Source organism: Myxocyprinus asiaticus, chromosome 30 (genome assembly GCF_019703515.2).
Source record: "Myxocyprinus asiaticus isolate MX2 ecotype Aquarium Trade chromosome 30, UBuf_Myxa_2, whole genome shotgun sequence".
Taxonomy (NCBI): Eukaryota; Metazoa; Chordata; class Actinopteri; order Cypriniformes; family Catostomidae; genus Myxocyprinus; species Myxocyprinus asiaticus.
This window is the reverse complement of record NC_059373.1, coordinates 14,661,657-14,680,008: the sequence shown is the minus strand read 5'-3', so window position 1 is coordinate 14,680,008 and position 18,352 is coordinate 14,661,657.

Below are 18,352 nucleotides of genomic sequence, written 5' to 3'. Positions count from 1 at the left end.
GCTGGAGTCACTCAGCACACCATGGATTCGAACTCGCAGCTCCAGGGGTGGTCAAACTCGCTGAGCTGCCCAGGCCCCCACATTCAAGTTACATTAAGAAAAAAAATCCTGCAGAGATTGTATTGTTATTGTGTGTATGTTTTCTTGTAAAATACACTTTGAAAGGCTGAATGTGTGTGTGTGTGTGTGTGTGTGTGTGTGTGTGTGCGTGCCAATAAAATTAAAATGGCAACAGAATTGTGATTTGTTTTTTATTTATTTTTTTTGCTTATTTAATGACATCGACAAGGACTTGTAACTCGGACTTGTATGCAGTTATTGGCGACTCGACTTGGACTCGACACAATATTGGTTACTTGGACACGGACTTGAGCAGTGAGGACTCTGGCTTGACTCGGACTCTAGATCTAGTGACTTGACTACAACACTGCAACCCACCAACTACTACAATTTTGGTTAGCCTATATGTAGTTTTGCAAATCCAAACAAATCCAAACTGCCTTACAAAAAAAATATATATATATGGACCGGCAGAAAAAAACATAGGCTATCAGAGAGAAACAGGTAACAGAGAATTCAAGAGAGAATTCAAGAGAAGCAGACAGGCACGCTCACTAGAAGATAAAGTAAGAGACATATAAAGAGGGAAACAGAGAAAACGAAGCCTTGATTTTCCTCAAGCTGCCCACCCAGCCACATCTCAATATCAGACACAACCTACATGCATCTCTTTATTGAGCTCCTGCCACGGAGATCCAGGCAGCAGGGTGAGCAATCTTTCCTTTACTCTGAACTGAAGCCTCACCAACAAATATCTGAGAAAGTAGAGTTTAGTGGGATACTACTGTACAACCAGACATGCTTTCCCTGCATGAAATCACATACAGTCCTGTCTAGTCTTGTAGAGGTGTTCATGCCATCTCAACAATTGCCTACAATAAATGTCTGAAGATGCAACAACAGGTTCATTGGGATTACAGTCGACTTCTGTTTTAAGCTCTTTGTTTATCCATTGTGTTTACACTAGATTTTAGCAATAATTAGATTTAGAAAAACCATTGAAATTCAGGGATAATGTTAGTATAGAAATATAAAGAAAACACTTTTGTATGAAATTATTAGCCCTATAACGCTGTATCAAATATGATACACAGCGTTTGACGGCTCCTGTTTCACTCTCTGTTCAAGCTAAAGAGCCAAATGACCAATGGTATACATGTTTATGGCACAATCTAGTGGTTATTTGTGGAAAAAATTTGGTTTCAGTGTTTATATCGATCTATTTAAAATGGCGGCAAACTTGCTGGAAAAGTGACTTTTATGTTGGGATAAATGACAGCTTATTTTAATAAAGTAAATTGACAGTAATGATTATATTGTTTCTTATTTTTTTAAATGAGTATTTGCTGAATATAAGCAACTTGTGCTTGGTTAAAATTATGTATATTATTTTATTGAAAAAGCCAGTTGAAATCCCCATATCAAATATGATACAACAGGCATTTGAGGTATATCGCTCAATATTAAAATAATAAAATAAAAAAATGCAGAGCTTTTTAAAGTGTGAACTAATATTTGTGTATTTTTATATATGCAGCCTGCTCTGTCATTATAAAGATCTCATTATTTTACATTACCAGCTACTATGATGTCATCTTACCATAAGTTTCTGAGACCCAGCGAAAAAGGTTTTACAATTTCCCTTTTTTAAAATGTCAATATAGTGTTTGGTGCATAAAATACATATGATACAAGTTGTTTATTGAAAAAAGAATATTATATTAATGTTGTATTTAATGTGCTGAATTGAACTGCGATACATTTCAATCCATATTCATAGACCAAGGAGAGGAGGTTGTCATGGCCAAATTCTCAAACATTTGGTATCTCTGATGGGAGTCCTCTGATAATACCCCAAGATTTACCACTGTAGCATGTATGGGCTAAGAAAAACTTAAATAACAAATGACCTACACAAAAATGAATTGCTGGGCCTCAGGAGGATAATGACCTTTAAAGCCTAATGTTTCAAATATGATACATAAAAAAATACAAATTTTTTAAATAATTTGTCTAATGGTACTTAAACCTGTTTAATGTCAAAAAATGTGAAATTTCTGACAATATTTTCATATGTCAGGCTATACAGGGTTAAAGGATTCCCCATATTCCCCCCAAGTTACCCTTACATGAATACTAGAAATACTAATACTTTCTAATATATTAATATACATAATGAGCTCGTCAGCTCATCATGACCGCTCGGGTTTTGCACTCTCCCCCCGGACAATCCAATTGTATTGTATGAAACTGAAGTCCAGCTGGTAAACTTGGACTCTTAACTGCCAAACTTCATGAATTTATTATGCCATCTGGGCATTATATAAGCACAAAAATGTGCATACTAAGCACAGTGTATTTTCCTGTGTATGTTTCTAGAAACAGCTAAAGACTTACTCAAACTATATATCGCAGCATGGAGTTTTTCTGTAGACTCATTTGTTTAAACCACTGTGCCATTAGAGTACTTAGTAGTGAAATAGCCAAAATAGTTTGTGACTCTTGCTCTCAGAGCCTGGTGGTGGAGGGGATTGACTGTGACTTTTTTTGGTCCAGCACTTAAATAATTCTTTTAAAGAAAAAATAATTCCAAAAGCACCATAGTTGTGTGTGTGTGTGTGTGTGTGAAGAGTGTGAATAGCTTGGTTGCAGTGAATGGTGCATGTGTGTGTGTGTGTGTGTGTGTCTGTGTGAAGAAGAGAGTGTGAACTGCTTGGTTGCAGTGAATGGTGCCTGCTGTTGAAAGGAGGGAGTGTGTGTGCACAAGGAACACTGTTACTTGGCTGCAGAACTGCAAAAGCTGTCAGGGAGTCTGAAATACAGTATATATACAAAAAGAAGACGAGCAAGGATTAGTCGTTTTAAACTTAATTTCAATGGTTGTAGTATGTGTTAAACAAACTTCATGACATAAAGGAATAGTTCACTCAAAAATGATAATTCTCTCATCATTTACTCACCCTCATGCCATCCTAGATGTGTTTGACTTACTTTCTTCTGCAAAACACAAACAAAGATTTTAAAATGAATATTTCAGCTCTGTCTGTTCTCACAATGCAGGTGAATGGTGACCAGAACTTTGAAGGCCCAAAAGGCTGTATAAAAGTAATCCATAAAACTCCAGTGTTTAAATTCATGTTTTCTGAAGTGATGTGATAGGTGTGGGTGAGAACCATATCAATATTTACATCCTTTTTTTTTTCTTTTTTTTTTTAAACTAAAAATCTTCACTTTCACTTACACTTCCATATTCTGGTGTTGACGTGTCTTTCACTTTCACAGTCAGCCACCTACTGGTTGGAGCTGGCCAAAGGTGGAGATTGATATTAAAAAAGGACTTATAATAAAAATATTGGTCTGTTTCTCTCCCACACCTATCATCACTTCAGAAGATATGGATTTAACCACTGGAGTCATATGGATTACTTTTATGCCTCCTTTATGTCATTTGGGACCTGAGTTCATATCACCATTCACTTGCATTGTTAGGACCAACAGAGCTGAGATATTCTTCTAAAAATCTTCATTTGTGTTCTGTGGAAAAAAAGAAAGTAATTCACATCTGGCATGACATGAGGGTGAGTAAATGATGAGAGAATTTTCATTTGTGGGTAAACTATTTACAATCCATTTTACTTGCATATTGTAATACATTTCCTAATGAAACAGACAATTCAACAAGAAAAAAAATATAAAGCTGAATTTGAATAATAAATTAATAAATTCCATCTATAATTGAGTGGATCAGGAAAATCTCTCAAATCTGAGAGACACTGTATGCTACTGTATAATGACCTGAGGCTGTTTCTCTTTTCTGCATTGCAGAGACAGCATTGTTGAGACTAACACATGGAGATAGAATTGTTGCATATTAACATACAAATAGGAAGAGATTTACAATTAGAAAGTTGGTTCCCAAATAAATGTAATAAGATCAACAAATAAATGTAAGGGGTTTCACAAAAATCAAATGAATCCACAAATAAAAAAATTAGATTTATAAATATATGTTAGGAGTTTTACAATAATAAAGTGAATTCACAAATAAATAAAATGAGATTTGTAAATAAAAAAAATATTTACAAATATATTTTTTAACTCACAAACATAGCTCTGCGCAGCATTCATTTGTGAATCGTGCACATTTATTTGTGGATCGCTTCCTATGTATTTGCGGATCGCTACGCGCATTTGTCGATTTTGAAAAAAATCTAGCATCGAGTAGGGATGGGCGGATCGATTCTGAAGTATCTATACTTCCGATACTGATGTTGTATCAAAAAATATGATCCTCACACAAAAATATTGATTCTAAAAAACTAGGGATATTATTATTTGGTTACCATGAACATGAACAATAATCATAAGATTCAAAGTGAAATAAAAAGGATTAGGCTATATAAGCAAATACTTGTGCAGGATAGGAACTATTTCTTCTTCTGCTCATCTTAACTTATATGCTGAAAGACACACAAGCAGACAAGCGCTTGTGCCTTCACAAGGCTCATTCAAACAAGAGGGATCAGTGCCTTGTAGATGTAATGATAGAAAATCAGAGAAACAGCTTCTGGAGTAAATTCACGCTAAAATAACAACATATCTTAAGGTGACATTTCTTATAATGAGTTTGTGTGTAATTGTTGTTAATAAGTAATTAAAAAAAATAGGCTGTGTCTGAAATCATTCACTCATTCACTATTTCCTATATAGTGAATGGCAGTGAGTGCACTATATCTCAGCAGTGAGTGAACGAAATGAGTGAGTGAATTCGGACGCTGATGTATCCACCGAGCATCGGAGCTCTGGGGGTGTCGCAGAAACAACGTCACATATGAACTTTTAAAATACTTGGGCCTTGTCATTCTTATTAAATAATATATTAATACAATAAATCTTCATTCTGTTTGTAATTTTTAATATACTGTATATGTTAATATAAAGAGTAAACTCATTTGATCAAATGTACATTATTGTATTTATTTGTTATACTTTAGTATCTTTAACCTCCAATACAAGCTGGGTAGCGTTTCTGGATGCATAGCGCTCTCATCTGACCATAAACAGCACCAAAGTTATCATAACCTACATGTTATAACCGAATATTTAAATCCTCCACAGAATTATCATTTCCACTGTGTGCAGTCTTCTGAGTTAAAATAATATCACCCTGCAGTGATATTATTTAGTAAATAAAGAATTCTTCAGCTTAATGGCAAAATTCTGTATACAATTAATAGTTTAAAATGTATCTGTATGTTTTGCCTCTCTATATTTTATTATGTTATTTTAATAATAGTGCACTATATAGTGGATAGGGGGTGGATTCAGACACAGCAATAGTTAACCATGGTTTTAATAAAGTAATATGCTAGAAACCATGTTTTTTTTTTTTTTTGGCCTGAAACCATGGTTTTACTACAGTAATACTGTAGTAATAACATGGTTAATTGTGTGGTAACTATGGTTTAACTAAATACCATGGTTAAACTATAGTTACTGTAGTGAAACCATGGTTAAGTTTTGTAAGGGTAAACAAAACATAAGTCTAGTAATTTTCTGTTTAGGCTCACAAATGTAAAAAAAAAAAAAAAATTAAGATAATAATGAATTGAATTATGACAAAAAAATAGTATTTTAAATTACCCATTTTATCCCAAGAAATTGCAAAAAAATCAGTTTAATAGAAGTATCTGTATTGGTATCGGTATCGACGATATTGGACTTGAAATTATTGTTATCGGATCTAAAAGAAAATAAGTGGTATCACCCATCCCTAGCCAAGATGTGCACACAAATCTATAAATAGGTGGACTCCACCCATCATCTACTCAAGCCAATCAGATAACGGCCACATTACTTAGACCAATCGTAGCACGTTCTATCTTCAACCAATCATGCTTTGTTTTACTATCAGGGCGGGACCAGAGTCACAGCTTTCATGAGCATGGAATCAAGCACATACAGATAAAGATGACCTTAGGAGCACAAACCATAAATTAATACCCTATATTACACAGTGTACAAGATCTGCTATTCCAATAATTTGGTTTCACATTATGTTAATGTATTTAATAAAAGTAGTTGTAAGGCAATATTTATTAAAATTTTGCATTTTAGCACTTTTGTGTGAATGTTTTAGGAAGTACTATTATGGGGTCCCTTTCTAAAATACAACTTCATGTTTTGACAGTGATAATTGACTCAGTAGTTATTGCCAGCTTTTTCAGATGTTTCCCCTGTGTACTGCCCATCAACTTTGAGCATTTGACCAAAACTCAGTGGTTCCAGCTCCAATACTGGACATCTTTTTTAAATGTGTAATATAAGATTCTTTATTTTCCTGTTAGTTACAATGCCATGTCTTGAAATGAAAGTGCAATACAAAATTAAAATAAACCGTAACATTGTCTTTGGGTTGACTTACTTAAAAATGAAATGAAAGCGAGGCTGTCAGTCTCTATTATAATTCCTGACATCTCCTTTTGAGTTCCTCCCACAGACGATAGTCAGTCATTTGGGGTTGGAACAACATGAATACGAGGATAAATGATGACATCTCATTTGAAAAAAATATGTTTTTCCTTTAGTTGACAAATCTTTTATTGAGTTCTATCAAGGCATTTTGAGGTAAATAGGTTTTAAAGAGTGTCTGTTGTAACGGTGGCGGCCCCCTGAATAAATGTAAATGAATCAATTAAATAATAATAATTGAACAAAGTTGTTCAAAAAGTTTAATCTGGATCAGAATGATGTGGATTTGGAAATCCCATGTTTTGCTATCCAGGATTAGGGTATCCATCTTACTTTTTTGCCGGTTTTTCAAAACAACACTGGATTGGATCACCCTGATCCAGATACAGAATTTTCAAGATTACCAATTCCAGATTACCAGTGCTCTAAATGGGACTACATATCACAATGTAGGCTACTAGCTATGTAAAGAACAACAGGTAGAATAGCCAGCGTGGGGTCACTTTAAGTGTTTTTATTTGAAGACACAGAAAACAGCACAATAAAACAATACAAACATCCCCTTCCATTTTCAATTTCTTTTAAACTGTCAGACCCCTCGTCTGACCCACAGCAAATAAATAAAAACAAACAAATATACACTATTCACAAATACAATGTGGATAGTTTGAACACATGTTTTAAATCATAAAAAGGCTAAATGTCCAATAGTTAACAAAATAAAGAATGTTCAGAGTTCTTCATTTGTGGAGAGACCAGCTTTTTGAAGCTCTGCTTTTAGGAGGCGGATACCAAGTCTGGCTTTGGTTTGCTGTAGTTGGATAAGAGTGATTTGTTCCTCTGCCAGATGAATCTGTACTTCTGCTCTTTCGGTTTCTCATTTTAGAAGTGACTTATAGGCATCATCATCTTTGTTTGGCAAAGAATGCTTCCAGACAGTTTTCTGAGCTCCTGTGGCAATAACTACTGGCTCTTCCAGTGAGGATCCACCTTCTTCCTCAATGACAGGGCTAAGGTCCAGAATAAATGTTTCTTCTGCATTAGGAGGAACTGGCTCGCTTTCCTCTACAAACGTGGGCTCACTGTCCCCTATAACACCTTGAATCCTGTGCAGAGCTTGCGAGTTTTCCTCCAATAATTTCAAGAACCACATGTTAAGAGTCACACGTTTGGGTGTTTTTTGCTTCAGCATGGTCCTTTGTTGCCCTAGCCTTCAGATTCTTCCATCTAAATTTCACTTGCTCCGTTGTCTTCTTCTGGCCAGACCCCATGGCATTCACATTCTGGGTGATTTCAACCCAAATGTTTTTTTTTTCTTTTTGTTAGTCACTTCTCCACCCTTAGTAGAATTAAATCTTCCTACTATTGAGGCATAATGGCACCTAACACCCTCCAGTAGTGCGTAGGTTTCTGCAACAGTGAAATTAGGTCCTTTTGAGTCCATGGTTCCACCTCTTTGGTGCAGTGAACATAGAGCTTATAGGCCTTGGGCATGATTGATTTAACTAAACACAAGCCAAAGCACATCAGCTAATTGATATTTAATGGGTGTGTGTTTGAAAAGACCAATTACACAGCCATCTTATTCAGCCTTTCTCAGACAACTTACAGAGAGGCACTGACATGGCATGTATTGCCCATCACCACCACTGTTTTGGTAGGAGAGGATACCGTCAAAGGGTGTACGTTGAGTGTACAAAACCACTGGAGAAATACACCACAGAGGAACTGTATGCTCGGTTTTGCTTTGGGAATGCTGATATTACAAAACCACTATTTGAGAGACTGGTGTTGGCCCACCTGAAGAACATCACTGGACCCTTTCTAGATCACCTTAAATTTGCTTATCGAGCAAACAGGTCTGTGGATGATGTGGTCAACATAGGATTGCATCATATCCTGCAACATCTGGACAGACCAGGGACATATGCAAGGATTCTTTTTGTGGACTTCAGTTCAGCTTTCAACACCATCATCCCAGCTATACTCCAGAATAACTTACACCAACTCTCTGTTCCCATGTCTATCTGTCAGTGGATTACCAGCTTTCTGACGGACAGGCAGCAGCTTATGAGACAGGGGAAACTCACTTCTAGCACCTGTACAATCAGCACTGGTGCCCCCCAGGGATGTGTGCTCTCCCTACTACTCTTCTCCCTCTACACGAATGACTGCATCGCCAAGGACCCCTCTGTCAAGCTCCTGAAGTTTGCAGACGATACCACTGTCATCGGCCTCAACCGAGATGACGATGAGTCTGCATACAGAAGGGAGGTTGAACAGCTGGCTATCTGATTCAGTCAAAACAACCTTGAGCTGAACATGCTCAAAAAATGGTGGAGATCATTGTGGACTTTAGGAGAAACACCCCAACACTGACCCCCCTCACCATTCTAAACAGCACTGTGGCAGCAGTGGAGTCATTCAGGTTCCTGGGCACTACCATCTCACAGGACCTGAAGTGGGAGACCCACATTGACTCCATTGTGAAAAAGGCCCAGCAGAGGTTGTACTTCCTTCGCCAGCTGAGGAAATTCAACCTGCCACAGGCGCTGCTGATACAGTTTTACTCAGCAGTCATTGAGTCTGTCCTCTGCTCTTCAATAACTGTCTGGTTTGGTTCAGCTATGAAATCAGACATCAGAAGACTACAAAGGACAGTTCGGACTGCTGAGAGGATTATTGGTTGCCCCCTGCCCCCCCCTTCAAGAACTATACACTTCCAGAGTGAGGAAAAAGGCTGGAAAAATCACTCTGGACCCCACTCACCCTGCCCACTATCTTTTTGAGCTTCAGAGCTCTGAGCACCAGAACCGTCAGGCACAGGAACAGTTTTTTCCCTCAGGCTATCCATCTCATGAACAGTTAAATTGCCCCATTGAGCAATAACTATGTGCAATACATAGTTTAGTCTTTCTTATATTTATCCAACACATCCAACCTCTTCTGCCATTTCATTCCTCTGAAAAAAACTAAAAAAACAAAACAAAAAAACTAAAACAAATTTGCACTGTACATAACAGATTTGCATTTGCACTGTACATAACAGATTGCATTAGATTTGCACTACCCATGTGTATGTGTGTCTGTACGTGTGTATAATTATTTTTTATTTTTTATTATTATCCATGTCTTGCTGCTGTTTTTGTATTGTTTTTGTATTGTTGTACACTGGAAGCTCCTGTCACCAAGACAAATTCCTTGTATGTGTAAGCATACTTGGCAATAAAGCTGATTCTGATTCTGATTCTGATTAAGTACATTGGAGAACTTGTCAGACCAAAACTTCAATGCAGAACCCGAAGGAGTCAAGGTCTGTCTGTGGAAGAACAGGGCCTCATTGCTCTGCACTTCTATGCATATGGGACTTTCTACCAAGTTGTTGGTGACAATATAGGAGTGGACAAATCAACTGCGAGTGATGTGGTGAAAGCTGTGTCAATCGCATTGGCCAGCCTGGTCAATCAATTTGTCTAATGTCCAAAGGATGAACAGATTGCCCAGACCAAGTGCAAGTTTTTTCTTTTGGGGAACATGCCCAATACTATTGGGGTTATTGACTGCACTCATACACAATCACCTCATGAGAGGGAGTGGGAGTATGTCAACCAAAAGTGGAGGCACAGCATCAACATCCAAAGTGTGGGCGACACTGACATCATCATCACAAACTGCATCGTGAAGTAGTCTGGGTCTGTCCATGATGCATGTATCCTGAGGGAGAGCGCTTTATACAGAGAGCTCCAAACCAACCGACCAGATGGCATAATATTAGGAGACAGTGCCTATCCACTCCTACTATGGCTGATGACCTCTTTTCTTGCAGCAAACACACCTGAGTTGGCATGCTTCCACACTGCTCATTGCAAAACAAGATGTGCAATTGAGCATTTAAATGGAGTTCTGAAGAGGCGCTTTGCATGCCTTAACTGCGAGTGGAATCACAGGAAGCGTGCAACATAATACTTGCCTGTATTGTCCTGAACAACATTGCTACCAGGCGCAATGTCCCTCTCTGTGATGATGTTTATGATGCACCTGAGCCTGTTGAAGACCCACACCAACCTCCAGCATTCTCTCAGAATGAGTGACTGACTGGACGTGCAATATGGGATGCAATTGTTTGAAACTACTTTTGACTGGTTCATCTCTGATGATTGTGTCATTGTAATTAATATACAATGATAAATGACAGTTAAAATTAAAAATATTATTTTTGTTTGATATTGACAGCTGTTTGGGGGATTATTTTATAGGGACAAAATCTTTTTTTTTTTACTTTACTATACTGAAAGGCTTAATAGGTAGCCTAATGTCTACTTTATCACTGTAATGGTTAAAAAAATCAAGTGAAAAATATAAATAAATGTATATATACTACATGATACAAATGTTATTAGACCAATTTTAAAGTTTTATTACATTTTGTTCCTGAAATCCACCCTGAATCCACCTTTCTGATGGGATCAGGATAATTCTGATTTTTTGGATCAAAGGTATCCCAATCCTACTAAAATGTTTTGAACAACACATACTGAATGTTTGATCCAGATCAAAACCAAGACTGGGTTACGTGATCTAATCTGATTTTAGAATCCTTTTTTTTTTTCTTTTGAACAACCCATTTTCAAGATTTGATCCAATCCGACGGCCAATTTTAAAGTTTTATTATGTTGTTCCTGAAATCCACCTTGAATCCACCCTTCTAAAGGGATCAGGATAATTCTGATTTTTTGGATCAAAGGTATCCCAATCCTACTAAAATGTTTTGAACAACACATACTGAATGTTTGATCCAGATCAAAACCAAGACTGGGTTACGTGATCTAATCTGATTTTAGAATCCTTTTTTTTTTTCTTTTGAACAACCCATTTTCAAGATTTGATCCAATCCGACGGCCAATTTTAAAGTTTTATTATGTTGTTCCTGAAATCCACCTTGAATCCACCCTTCTAAAGGGATCAGGATAATTCTGATTTTCTGGATCAAAGGTATCCCAATCCTACTAAAAGTTTTGAACAGCACATACTGAAGGTTTGATCCAGATCAAAACCAAGACTGGATTACGTGATCTAATCCGATTTCAGAATCCTTTTTTTCTTTTGAACAACCCATTTTTAAGATTTGATCCAATCTGATAGCCAAAATCCGATCAGATTACTTCTGAAAAACTGGGCCCTGGCATTTCAGACACTTGTATCCAATTTAACTCTGCTACAGAGCATTTCAGCAGGTCAGCAATCCTCTGCTACTCACGCCACTCTGTTTTAAACACTGAGTCAATGGTTAGATGGTGTAGTCCATTCTTTGTATCCAGGCAAACAATGTTAAGCACTAGTTAGTACATTTTTGTAGTCCTCTTCTCTCACTCCATTGGCGCTCGTGATATCACATGTACACTGAATGGATGTAACCCCCCCCCAGTAATCAAAACAAGCAAGTACAACCCCCACAATATTTATACCATGATCAATGGAAACATGTAAATGCTTCACGCTGCAACCCCCCACCCCAAGATTTGTTCAAGACAAATCTATGCTCTTGCTTGTCTCACACTTTTGTCTCACACACCTGGTGCACTCAAATGAGCAGCCATTTTATACTCTCAAGTTTGGGATTGGTGGTGGATCCTTAAAGTGAAACGGCACATTTTCTCTCCACCACACTGTTTTTTTTTTAACACTTTAAAGCAAGTCTGTTGGCTAAAAGGTATGAATTTTTTGGTTACAAATTACAGGTTGTCATGCATGTAACTACAAAAGACAATACATTTGAGTACATCTATTTACACACACGAACACTGGAATTGAACATTACAACTGGAGTGCTGGCATTTTGCTCGAGTTTGTTGTACATGAACATCCTCATTGCCAAGTCATGGTGTTGTATCAGTTGTCTGGGATGGATACTCCTAGTCAGGGTAACAGCATTCTGCACAAATGATTGGAAAAAATAACAGTTACATGTTAAAAACAAGTCCATTACTGTATAGAAAAGAACCTGTTACACAAACAAGATTGGGCCATGGAGCTTTGTGATGTCTTACCACCAGTAGCACAAAATTCACACAACTGTTTCCATCTTTTTTTGATGTGGAGCAGAGAGCACCAGTTCTCCAGTCCCCTCGCAACTCTTTTATTATTATTATTAATATTGTTCTCCTTTATCTCACAGCCCATATACTTCCTAAGTAAAGAAGTGAAACGCATCACTTTACAGGGTTAACATAATTATTTCTTGTAAGTAACATTGGACTGATCAGCCATAACACTAAGTACTAAAAATAAAAATCCTTTGAAATATTACTTAAATTATTATTATTATTATTTTTATTTTTATTTTTTATACATTAACATAATGTGAAACCAAATTATTGGCATAGCAGATCTTGAACACTGTGTAATATAGGGAATTAATTTATGGTTTGTGCTCCTAAGATCATCTAATATGATTCATGTTTTATAAAGACACTATCTGTACTACTGATCTTTTGTAGTGTCTAGTATTGTGTCTGTTTGGATCTGCTATGTAACATTAAGAGTAAAGGTTTTGACGACACATTTCAGTCAAGAAACTTGATTCAAATTAAAATAGCAGACTCATACAGTCAGGCTAGCTATAAAGCTAATGATCAGGACACTCTACAAATGGGCAATTTTCAGCTGTCGACATTTAACAAGACACTACACGTTTACAACTGAGAGAAAATTATACAAACCTTAAATCACAGTATTCCTCTGATGGCATCCATTTCTTTAAAAGTTTGTGGTCTTGGAGCTTATCTGTATGTGTTTGATTCCATGATCATGAGAGCTGTGACTCTGGTCCCACCCTGATAGTAAAACAAAGCATGATTGCTTGAAAATAGAACGTGCTACGATTGGTCCGAGTAATAAGGCCGTTTTCTGATTGGCTTGAGTAGACGATGGGTGGAGTTACCTATTTGTAGGTTTGTGTGCACATATTGAAGCTAGGGATGGGTGATACCACTTATTTTCTTTTTGATCCAATACCAATAATTTCAAGTCTAATATCGTCGATTTTTTGTGATTTCTTGGGATAAAATGGGTAATTTAAAATATTATTTTTTAGTTATAATTCAAGTCATTGTTATTATTTTACATTTGTGAGCATAAACAGAAAATTATTAAACTTGTTTTGTTTACCCTTACAAAAATTAGCCATGGTTTCACTACAGTAACTATAGTATAACCATGGTATTTAGTTAAACCATAGTTACCACACAATTAACCATGTTACTACTACAATATTACTGTAGTAAAACCATGGTTTCAGGCCAAGAAAAAGGATACTACAATGTTACTTTAGTAAAACCATGGTTAAACCACCCCCTGTCCATTATATAGTGCACTATTATTAAAATAACATAAAATATAGAGAGGCAAAACATTTTATACATTTTAAAATGTACTCTTTATTTATATTTGTAACGAGATGCAGAGATGAGAGACAGTGAATCTAAACGCTGGCTTTTTTAATGGAGATGATGAAGGTGATACAAACTACATGGAGCAATACAAAGAACTAAATGGTAACAGTAGTAAACAACGATCATAGGAATATAAGAACAGACAATAAGTGACTTAAACTAGAGGGTATATATACAAACAGATGACTGATGAGGGAACAGGGAGGAAGATGGAGGGCAGGTGAGAGTCATCAACAGGTGCATGCTGGGAAGTGTAGTCTGTGAGCACAGGGGAAAACTAAACAGACAATGAAGTGAAGTGAAGGTGAGGGGGAAAAACATGAGGCAGTTCATCTAAATATTGTATACAGAATTTTGCCATTAAGCTGAAGAATTCTTTATTTACTAAATAATTCACTGAGGTGATATTTTGACTCAGGAGACTGCACACATTGGAAATGATAATTCTGTGGAGGATTTAAATATTCGGTTATAACATGTAGGTTATGATAACTTTGGTGCTGTTTATGGTCAGATGAGGGTGCTATGCGCCCAGAAACACTACCCAGCTTGTATTGGAGTTTAAAGATACTAAAGTATAACAAACAAATACAATAATGTACATTTGATAAAATGTGTTTACTCTTTATATTAACATAAAATATAAAAAATGACAAACAGAATGAAGATTTATTGTAACAAGTAAGGCCCAAGTATTTTGAAAGTTCATATGTGATGTTGTTTCCATGACACCCCCAGAGCTCCGATGTTCTGTGGATACATCAGCGTCCGAATTCACTCACTCATTTCGTTCACTCACTGCTGAGATATAGTGCACTCACTGACATTCACTATATAGGAAATAGTGAATGAGTGAATGATTTCAGACACAGCCTATTTTTTTTAATTACTTATTAACAACAATTACACACAAACTCATTATAAGAAATGTCACCTTAAGATATGTTGTTATTTTAGCGTGAATTTACTCCAGAAGCTGTTTCTCTGATTTTCTATCATTACATCTACAAGGCACTGATCCCTCTTGTTTGAATGAGCCTTGTGAAGGCACAAGCGCTTGTCTGCTTGTGTGTCTTTCAGCATATAAGTTAAGATGAGCGGAAGAAGAAATAGTTCCTATCCTGCACAAGTATTTGCTTATATAGCCTAATCCTTTTTATTTCACTTTGAATCTTATGATTATTGTTCATGTTCATGGTAACCAAATAATAATATCCCTAGTTTTTTAGAATCAATATTTTTGTGTGAGGATTGATATTTTCAATATCAGTATCAGAAGTATAGATACTTCAGAATCGATCCGCCCATCCCTACTAGACGCTAGATTTTTTTTTTAATCGACAAATGCGTGTAGCGATCCACAAATGCGCAGGAAGCGATCCTCAAATGAATGTGCATGATTCACAAATGAATGCTGGGCAGAGTTGTGTTTGTGAGTTAAAAAAAAAAAAATATTTGTAAATCATCTTTTTTTATTTGCAAATCTCATTTGATTTATTTGTGAATTCACTTTATTTTTGTGAAATGCCTAACATATATTTGTGGATCTCATTCTATTCATTAATAAATTAATTTCATTTTTGCAAAACTCCTTACGTTTATTTGTGAACCAACTTTTTATTTGTAAATCTCTTTCATTTGTATGTTAATATGAAACAAAAATAACCCCATACTGACATGTCCAATAATCCTCAGAAGAAAGGTTGAACTAGAACTGTGTGAACGTTATGTAATTTGGCCACTTGAATTGACCATATACAGTATGTGCTTTTCATCATTATGGAAGCCCTTCCAATGACTCTATGCAACCTTTAACTTCCTTGATGGATAGAGAGATAGAGAAAGGCAGAGAAACTGATTTAATTAAAGGGTTGTGGAGCAAAGACGTGCAGGGTGCTGAATTGCATTTTTCATCCCGCCTTCATCTCATCTAATTTTTGGTGTGCCAATACAATTTTTCTTTCTATCCAACACATACACACTCATGCACACAGTGTGGTGTCAGCAGTAGAGTTAGGAGTGTGCCTGGTTTGTTCTGCGGCCGCCTCACCACATTAGCGCCATAAAATGCCCACTGTGCCTTTTCCATGTTCCTTCTTGAGCTCTGGAGAGGAACTGGCAGCCCTGAGATAGAGAGAGCGATGTCAGGAGACCTGACATGTTCCCATGGAATGATCTGGCTAATGTTGCATGCTGGGATTGTTCTATATTCATTGAAAAAGGCAGAATCCTTGTAAGCATAGCGCCATCATGCCTACACCCGCCTCACTTCCGAAATCAAGCCAAGCGAGTCGTCGACAGTATCCCAATCCTCTGCCTGTCTCTTGCATGTCTTCATCAGCTTGCCTTCTTTCCTTATTTGCTCTCTCTTCTCTCTTTCAGGCACTGTACCACCCCCGTGGACACGTGCTTGATGTCACTCAAAGTATGTTTGGTTTCTTTTCTTTGCAGGTGGAGGCATACACGTGTTCCACGGATGACGTATCTGTTTCCATGTAGAAACCTTTTACAGACTGTATGAAAAAGTCACATTAAGTTGTAACTGTATTTCTCTAAGGAGAAGCTGGCATAAATTAGAAAGTATGTGAGAGTGATGTGAAAGACGTGGTTTTGAAATTAATACTGGATTTGGGATTAATATATATATATATATATATATATATATATATATATATATATATATATTATATATATATATACACACACACTGGTCAAATGTTTTGAAACACTTGACTGAAATGTTTCTCATGATCTTAAAAATCTTTTGATCTGAAGGCGTATGCTTAAATGTTTGAAATTAGTTTTGTAGACAAAAATATAATTGTGCTAAGAAAAGCAGCCAATAAGTGCCCAGCATATAGATGGGAACTCCTTCAGTACTCTTTAAAAAGCATCCCAGGGTGATACCTCAAGAAGTTGGTTGAGAAAATGTCAAGAGTACATTTCTGCAAATTCCAGGCAAAGGGTGACTACTTTGAAGATGCTAAAATATAACACAGTTTTGATTTATTTTGGATTTTGTTTAGTCACAACATAATTCCCATAGTTCCATTTATTTTATTCCATAGTTTTGATGACTTTACTATTATTCTAAAATGTGAAGGAAATAGAATTATAATAAAGAATGAGTAAGTGTTTTTGACCGGTAGTGTGTGTGTGTATACATATATATATATCAGAAATCAATTAAATCTGACAGTGCCATTATCTTGCAGATGACATCACCTGGCCTAACCTCCATGCTTATGTGCAGAGGGAGAGCGAGATAAAGCAGTAGATAAAAGCAGAGAGGCAGGCAGGGAGAGAGAAAAAGGAAGATAGCATGTCTCTATGGACTGCACTTGGAGTTTGAATTATTTGCACTTGTATACAGTAGGCATAATCTTTCCCTTAAAGGGATAGTTCACCCCAAAATTTAAATGAAAATTCTGTCACCATGCAGTAAAAGTCATTCCATCTTTTTTTTCTCTCCATACAATAAAAATGAATGGTGACATGAATGGCTAACATTCTGCGTAACATCTCCTCGTGTTCCACGGAAGAAAGAAAGTTATACGTATCAAACGCAGTGATATGCCATAAGTCATTAGCGCAAAGTCAGTGGGCATGGGCGTGAAATTTTTGTATTTTCGCACAAGCATGCACTAAGTCTAGACACAAGTAGTTGTGGCGAAACTGTATGTCCAATGCTCAAATTGGCTGGATTAAGTGCAATTTAAATCTGAGGTTTCTCAAGTTATTATTCTACCATCTACATTATATTATATAGTCCATTCCCTCAAGCACCAGCGATATAAACCAAGACAGCACATTCATAAGAAATTGGTTGTGTAAATGGACTGTATGCAATGAATTAGAAGAATTGAAAATTACGTTCTTTTGTGCATTAAATGCAACCTTGATGATTGTCGGGCGTATTTCTATGACAGTGACACACTCCTTTTATACACATGGAAAATGTGATTCTCGTCAGAATTTGGATGTAAGCTCCATTAAATTACAGAGAATGTAAGTATTATTAATCATTTTCATCTACTGATACACAAATCATGGCTAGTATTAACAGTGATTGTATCGGCACTCACTTCACTTCTACCGGTCGATTTTGAAAAATTAAATACATTTATTGAAACATGTAAAAAATTAAACCAAACATATTTCTAAATTGAAATTACACTTCAAAGAAATGAAAATATAATCAAAATAACGAACTGCTCAAAATCATAGCCTACCAATTCCAAACATTTCACTCTCTCCAACTTCTTCCACTGGCCCGTTTTGCAGTGACTTAAAAATCACTCCACGACAACAGGTGGAAAAATACCTTTTATAGGCCTACAAATTAGACCATAAATACAATTGTAAATTTA